This window comes from Suricata suricatta, chromosome 14 (assembly GCF_006229205.1).
Source record: "Suricata suricatta isolate VVHF042 chromosome 14, meerkat_22Aug2017_6uvM2_HiC, whole genome shotgun sequence".
Taxonomy (NCBI): domain Eukaryota; kingdom Metazoa; phylum Chordata; class Mammalia; order Carnivora; family Herpestidae; genus Suricata; species Suricata suricatta.
Genome location: NC_043713.1, coordinates 87,824,427 through 87,832,214, shown reverse-complemented (window position 1 = coordinate 87,832,214; position 7,788 = coordinate 87,824,427). Strand labels below are relative to the sequence as shown.

Here is a 7,788-nt window from a genome sequence, read left to right as displayed (position 1 = left end):
CCGGGGCTGGGGGTGCGGGGGGGGTGCCTGGGGAAGGGGGGGTGCGGGGGGCATGCCTGGGGCTGGGGGCATGGGGGGTTGCCCAGGGCTGGGGGTGCTGGTGGGCATGTCTGGGGCTGGGGGTTCTGGGGGAGGTGTGCCTGGGGCTGGAGGTGCAGGGGGGTCATGCCTGGGCGGGGGATGCAGGGGCCACCCGCCCGAGTCTGCCTCCCAGGTTGACGGAGAGCTACCGCCCTCCTTCCCGGTGTGGGGAGATTTGGGGCATCTGGGCTCCCCTGTGGCTGCCTGGCTCCCCTCAGTGACCTGGGTTCCCGGGCTCGCTCTCGAACTTAGGATGCTGGTGGGCCTGTGGGGGAAGCGTGCTCCCCGGGCTCCCGGGTTGTGGGTGGCGCCAGCCTTGGGCACACGCAGCTGTCAGCTTCGACGATCCCGACCGCGGGGCCTCCCGTTCAGGAGGCTGTTTCCCCGGCACTGGGGTGTGGCACGGGCGCAGCCCCACGTGAGGGCAGGGTGCACGGTGGCGTGTCCCTGCTGCACACCCGGACGGCGGCACCTTCAAAGGAGCAGTGTTGGTTTGTATCTCCTGCCTTGGGGAGATTTTCGTGATGTGTTGTTAACAGAGCAAACCAAGTCTCAGGGCGGCGTTGACAGCATGATCTCGTTAGCAGGGGAGGAGGGAGAGGACACAGGAAAGAAAGCGGAGAGGGTAAGAAATGAAGAGGAGAAAACGGAGGGAAGGACTGAGCAGTTCAGGGGGTGCATCCTGGGGGTGCCCAGGGTGGTGCCGGGGGGCTAAGGACACTGCCTCCGGCTCTGTCATCGGCGATGGCCCTGCCTCTCTCTAGGTGGGGCTTGGGGTCCTGGGGCTGGGCCTCATTTCCTTCCCGAAGCCCCGTGTGCCGCCCAGGGCCGCTCCTCCCCGGATGCTGGGGCAGCCGGCCCCTGGCACCAGAGCCTTGCTGCTCTGGTCACCCGGCGGGTGCTCCCGAGGCTGGGGCGCAGGCTGCTGCTCCCCACCTGCTGCCCTCCCCCACCCCACCCCCGTGCAGGCCTCCCATCTTGAAATGAAGGAGCCGGGGCTGTTGCCCAGCTGCCGGCCGCGGGAACCTGCCGCGCGGCCTCTTTCGGGTCAGACTTGGTAGAGAACTTGCGAGGCTGCTCCTCCAGTCGTGTTTGGGACCAAGTATCAAGGACAGGTGTCGTTAAGCCCGGGCGGCCTCATCACCTGCTGTGACGAGGTGGTCGGCGCTCCGAGAAGCAGTGTTGCCCCCACAAAGGCTGCTGCCCACTGGCGTCCAGGCCGCGATTGTTTGCTCTCTGCACGGAAGGGACCTCGGGAGCCCCGGCGCGGCTGCCTGGCCCTGGCGCCTGCTCCCCACGGCCCCGAAGCCGCATCCCCAGCATGGCGCCTCCCACGCACAGAAGCTGCGGAAACACGTGTCCTGCCAAGAGGGCGACAGGCCGGCTCTCAGCAGAGCATCCCCGGGAGCCTGGAGTTTTCCGTACGAGGCACCTGACGCCGGGGACAGTGAGCTGGAGCCAAGTCCGTTATCCCGCTTCCCTGCGCTTTCCAAGTTCCTTCCTCCTCTCCCGGCATTCCTCACGGTCTCTATTTTGGACACACTGATGCCTCATGAGTGGCGGGAGCAGAGGAAGAGAAATGCGTGCACATCAAGGTGCCCGTTGTGTAATTTCTCAGCGCTCTGACTTCTAAACAAAGCGTTAGCAGAGCGAGGTCGAATCTGGAACAAGGTTGGCGGTTTCTCTGCAGTTTGTGTTTGCGAAGGATTTCCACCAGGGAGAGCCAGCACGTCACACTCGCTGACTGGGCCGCCCATCCATCCATCCATCCATCCATCCATCCATCCATTCCACAGATGTGGGCTGTCTGCTGCCTGCGTGTCAGCCGCCCGGCGTTGTTCCGGAAGGAGAATGCAGCGGGGGGAGGTGGCCTGTGCCCACGTGGAGGGAGAGGAAGCTCCCCTCTCAGATGGAGGATGAGATGAGTTTAGATTGTGCGGAGTCCATGCGGGGAGGGGACAGAATGAAGGCCCCCTGCTCTCAGAGGCAGGGTTCCAGGCTGAGCCCCGCCAGGGCGAAGCCGGAGGCCTGGGTCAGACGCGTGCTCAGGTCCCCTGTGCCGGGGACAGAGGCCCCTGGAGGGACGCAGGGAGCTTCATCCCATTCCAAGGAGAAGGGTCAGGGTAGGGGTGTGGCGGGTCGGGGCGGGGGTGTAGCAGAGTCTGATCCACTCTCTTCGAGCATCGCACTGCGGGTTGGTGTGGGGAGAGGCGGGAGGGCCCGCTGGCGGTGGCCGTGGAGCCTGGCGTCCGGGCTGGGGCAGCGGCCGCAGAGGGCAGACGCGGACACATCCAGCGCCAGTCGGGAGGGTGAGCGGTCTGTTCGGGGGCTGTGGTAGGAGGGGTGGGGGGTGGCGTGCGGGGAGGGGGACGTCCAGGCTGACTCGGGGCCTGTCCGGCCTCAGCCGTCAGTGTGGCTCTGGCCGAAGCTAGCTGGGCTGAGGCCGTCTCGGATGCGGGCGGGGCCCCGGGCTGCGGGAGGGGGGCCGTCGCCCCACATCGTGACCTCTCAGGTGACCCGTTGTCGTGTTTTCATTTCCTAGGAGAAGACCGTTGAGGGGCGTTCCCTTTCCGTGTCAGCATCCCCGGGCTGTGAAGACTTTTGGGCAGTGGACCTCCTGGGGTGGGGACACGGGCCGGGGAAGTCACGGGGTCACATGTCACAGGAATCAGAAAGGGCTGAGGAGACAAAGGGCATCTTTACCCTGAAAGAGGCTGGGGGCTTCCCGGGTGCCAGGGACGGTTTTTAACAAGAGGGACTCGGTTCAAGCCCATTACGACCCAGCGGAGCGTTTCGAATCGAGGAGGCTGTGATCCAGTAACTGGCTGGATGCCACATGGCCAGCGAGCAGCACAGACTGGGTTTGCTCTGAACCCGCCAGGCCGGGGTGCTCACAGGGCTCGGGGCTGACTGGAGTCTGCTCTGGTCCCCCTACCACAATAAAAGTCCCGGAACTCTCTGAGGTCCAGAGACAGCAGGGTGGTGGTTCTCTCTGACGAGAGCTCCAGGTTTTCTTGACCCAACCCCCGCCCCCCCGCCCCGGGACCCCACCCTCCTCTTGCCAATGAAGTGGCCCTTGCTGTCACCTGCACAAGGACGTCATGCCAAGGGCTGGTCCTCTGTCCTCATCCTCTTTGCCCCAGAGTGGTTCTGGGTGGTCAGTCCCTCCACTCCAGGCTTCCAGGACACCACCCTCTAGGGTAATTTCCGTCCACGCAGATGCCCGGAAACATCGGGGTGTTCCCACGACTCGGTCTGCCGACCCCCTCTCCTCTCTGTCTGCGCTGGCTCCCTGGGCGGCCTTGCCTGGTCCTGTGGGTCTAAGTGCCGACGGTGCGCACCAGCTGCCGCGCTGGCTTGTGGCCCCATGTTCTTTACCCAGCGACAGCTCAGCGCCTCGGTGCCCGTTCCAGGTCCAACGGCGTCCCCGGCAGCACCAGCCCCGTATCCGCCCTGCCCTGCAAATGGCAGCTCCTCCTTTTGTGCACGGCCTTTCCTTTTCCCAGGAGGTGATTGCCGCGTTCTGTTGCTCAGTCCTGTGTGCCCGCCACTTCCTTTCCCCCGAACTGTCTGCCGGAGCGCGGGGTCCCTCCCAGGATGGTCACCCGCGGGGAGGGGTAACCTCACCTTCCCGAGTCTCCTGCCTGGAGCCCCAGCCTCCCCGCGTCCACCCTGGTTTCTCCGGGGGTCCCGTCGCCCGCATCTCGGGGACGCCCGTGTCTGCTTTGCCGGCTCGTCTCCCGGCCCCTTTTCCCAGAGGGACAGCACGTGCCGGGGGCGGCAGGCGAGTCCGTTCTCTTGAAACACAGGCGGGGCTGGACCCTCACGTGTGGCTTCAGCTTCGCCCCTGGCGGGGACCGGGACCCAAACCTTCCCTGGGGTGCCTCTCTCCCCCGGAAGCTCGGCTCATCCATCTGCCCAACGTGGTGCTTGAGAGAAGGAAGCGGAAACGTTGAAGGAAGGGAAGGAAGACACAGACGCCAGGACTGCTGCAGTGGGGGTCCAGGCGCGAGGCCGCCCAGCCGGCCCGTAGCTCTGGTAGCTGGGTGCAGGCGTCGTCTGAGGACACAGAGGGGGGCTCCTGGGGGGCTCAGTCAAGCGGCCGACTTCAGCTCAGGTCATGATCTTGCGGTTTGAGAGTTCGAGCCCTGCGTCGGGCTCTGTGCTGACAGCTCGGAGCCTGGAGCTGCTTCGGATTCTGTGTCCCCTTCTCTCTGACCTTCCTCTGCTCAGACTCTGTCTCTCTGTCTCTCAAACTAAACATCAAAAACAAAATTAAAAATACAAAAGGCCGATGAGCAGGGCAAATCCCCACCTACGGGCAGCCAGGCCCCCGGCTCCGCTGTGGGGCACCCGTCCTGGGAATCAGAGCCCAGAGCTCAGTCCAGAATCCTTGCTTTCATCCAGTCAACGAACAGTTGGGTAATCATCGAGCACCTGGTGCCAGTGACGTTTCAGCGGCTAGTGACACAGCAGTGAGGCAGGGCAGGAAGAGGCCACGGACAGTGACCGTCAGGACAGGGACACCCAACACTTCTTTTTAATTTTTAGTTTTTAAGAGCAGGGAAGGGGCAGAAAGAGGGAGACACAGCATCCGAGCTGTCAGCACAGAGCCCGACGCGGGGCTCCATCTCAGGAGCCATGAGATTATGACCTGAGTTGGACGCTTAACTGACTGAGGCACCATGTGTCCTGTGAACATTTATATTAAACTTGCAAAGTCCTGCTGTGCGTGGATGACAGAGGATCTCCGACTGACCCTGACCCAGTGCCTGCTCACTTCCCTGAGTTCCGCCTCCCGGCCTGCTCGTCTCCCACCACCCCTACTTTCCTTGTGTGCTGTGGCCATGCTGGCCGCACCTGATCTGCCCCCTCTCAGACCTTCGCCCGGGATTCCTGGTCTCCGGGTGATGTCAGAGCTGGCTTACCTTTGTGCCTGAAGTCTCTGCCGAGCTGACCCGCCCCCACGGGCTCCCCTCCCTTCCCGGGACACAGGCGGTGACGTGCCTGCCATCTGCTCCATAAACTTGCTGATCGTCTGTCCCCAGAGCGGCGTGTCTGCGCTCCCAGATCGCCGCCCACACTTAGCGGGTGCTCCCAAACCCGGGCCTGATCTCCGAGCCGAGGGCCCTGGATGGGGAAGAGCGGCGATCCGTCAGTGCCTGCGGAAGGGATCTCTGAGACCGCGCCCCACCGCCCCAGTCCCGAGTGCCCGTCCCCGGGGGGCTGGTTCCCAGGCCCTGGCTCCTCCTCTCGAGGTGACTGGTGGCCAGACCCCAGCTTCTCTGCTGCTTCAGACTTTGAACATCTCGTGCAGGTGACATCCTTGCCTGAGAACAGGAGCCGTGACAATAATCTAAGGGCTTTTCCATATTTAACACTCATCTGCAGACCTGACGGGTTTTCCTGGGGCTCAGAGCTCCTCCCACGTGGGACACGGTGGCTCTCGCTGCGCTGTCACTGGATTGTGCCATGAGAGAAGCTGAGCCTGCCACCCGGGTTGTGATCGGTGCTTTGCTTACATTCCAAGTGTTTTTCCTGGATGCCTGGGGTCTCACTGTTGTGCGCGGATGACGGAGGATCACAGCCTGACCCTGACCCTGCGTTCGGTCAGGGGAGCACCTGCTGCAGTCCTGTGTGCTCCCCCAGCACACGCCCAGGGTCAGCGTCTGTTCATCAGCTTCCTCTGCTTGGGCACCAGGCTCCTCGCAGACCCCAGCCCAGCTCGGGGACCACCTGCCGCATCCCTACTGGCCTCTGCTAGTCGCCGCGGTGACTGGATGTTAGGTGCGCTGTCCATCCAAGCCAAGTGTCCAGACCTTGGCGCTGGCATGTCTGTGCCCCTGCACCTCCTTGGGAGCTGCTGCACGTGCCGCCGTGTTAGCCCACTGCCCTGGGCGCCTGGCCCCCTGGACAGCAGGGTCCCTCGGCCCCGAGGTCCCTCTCCGGTGTTCCCGTGCTCTCTAGGAGATCGTGCCTGCATGAAGGTCGCAGCCTCCCCGCAAGCTGGCAGCGGCCCCCAAATGAGCCTCGCTTAAGCTGTTGCTTAGATGTTTTGAGAATTCAACGCTGCCAATTTTAACTGTTAATTTTAACAATCTATTCTGATTGCCCAAATGGCCCAGCTTGCAATAGCCTACAAAAACGAACTCCCGATTCTCTCTTGAAGCCGGAAACCGAGTCATTACCACAAACTTGGCGGAGTTTTCACAGACCGCTTTGGGTTTTTCTTTTGGTTATTTTTCATCCTGCCAGTTGGGAACTATCTTTGACTCAACTGGCTCAACAGTAGGTTATTTATATAATGTCTGTACGTTCTGTGGATGGCTGTCTCTTCTACCCTGTTTTGTTATTTTGTCACTCTCGTTTCTGCTTTGGAAGGAACGATTTTCAGTACTCTGAAGATTGCACGAGCTCAGGCGTGTGCAGTTAATCCGGCTCGCTGCCCCAGCTCCTGAACTGCCCCGCCCCCCCCGGGGAGTGGCGCCCGTAAGGTGGGTGTGGGTGCCGTCGGCAGGAGTCCCCGCCTGCTTCACGGGGCCCCTCGTGCCGGGAAGCCGGGCTCCCGCCTCCTCCCGAGAGGCTGGTGAGCTAACACTCTCTGGCTTCTTTGAGATGTTGGGTGTCCCATCCCTGGTTCTGCCGGCGCCCCAGACCGTGTTGGTCTAGGACCCAGAATTCTAAATGTAAATCTCAGTTGAACATATGGATCCTTCGCTAGTACGTGAAATTCTGAGGCAGGCGCCTGCAATAGCAAGAGATAAACCTCTCCACAGACCCACTTCTCGGTTTCTTCGGGAATGAACCCAGTGTGGGGGGTGTCTGTGCGGCCACAGGGGGTGGGGGGCAGGCTTTCCTGCCCCACGTGGCCAACAGCCTCCCCGAACTGCAGCGCCTCCGGCTTTCAAGTGGGAAACGTATCCTCAGACAGCTGACGATTGCATCCATTAGGACTCTTGGTTTTGAGGGATGGAAAACGGGGGATTTTAGTTGTGCACACGGCCGAAACGGCTTCAGACACGGCTGGATCCAGCGGCTCCTGCCCTCGCTCTCCTCTGCCTGGCTTCAGTTTTGGTTTCCAGCTGGAGGCCCTGGGCGGCTGCAGCCTCGCCCCTCACGGTGGCCAGACAGCTGTGGTGCTCCGCTCTGCCCTTGACTCAGGCTCGGGTCCAGTAGGCGAGGAGTGTCTGTCCCCTCTCCCCCGGCGTCCCCAGGCAAAGCGTCTTTGTGTAACCTAGCTGCACGTGGCACAGGGGCCGTGTCCCCAGAACACTCAGGACTCTTCCCAGGAGAGGAGGCCACGAGTGCCAGGCAGATGGGCGGCAGATACTCACCGGCATCACAAGGCCAGACCTCGGGTCGGGGGGCTCAAGGGATAATAATGCTGCGTTTTGGGTTTGCATGAACTCACCATTTGGCTCAGGCAGCAGCCATCCTCAGAAACTGGTTTAGTGAAACTTGTAACGTTTCCTGTTCCGTGGAGCAGATGGCTTTTGCCTCAGGTACTTGGAGGAGGGCCGCCTCCGCCATAGGCAGAGCTCCTGCCACCCGGCCAGGTGCTTGGGACCCCGTCTCTGCCTGTCCTTGGGGCCCGGGGACATCACAGCTGATCTTCAGCTACTTGGGGGTCACGTCTGTGTGACGGTGGGGGGCAGGGAAGTCTGCATGATGGTGGGGTCGGGGGCGTCTGCGTGATGGTGGGGTCGG

The 7,788-nt window shown here is 62.5% G+C and overlaps 1 protein-coding gene across 9 annotated transcripts in view; it reads left to right on the top strand.

Annotated features, from left to right (window-relative positions):
• The window catches only part of RIMBP2 (RIMS binding protein 2), a 93,963-nt gene that overhangs the window by 25,713 nt on the left and 60,462 nt on the right, over positions 1–7,788 (top strand). The gene's annotated exons all lie outside the window — the stretch shown is intronic.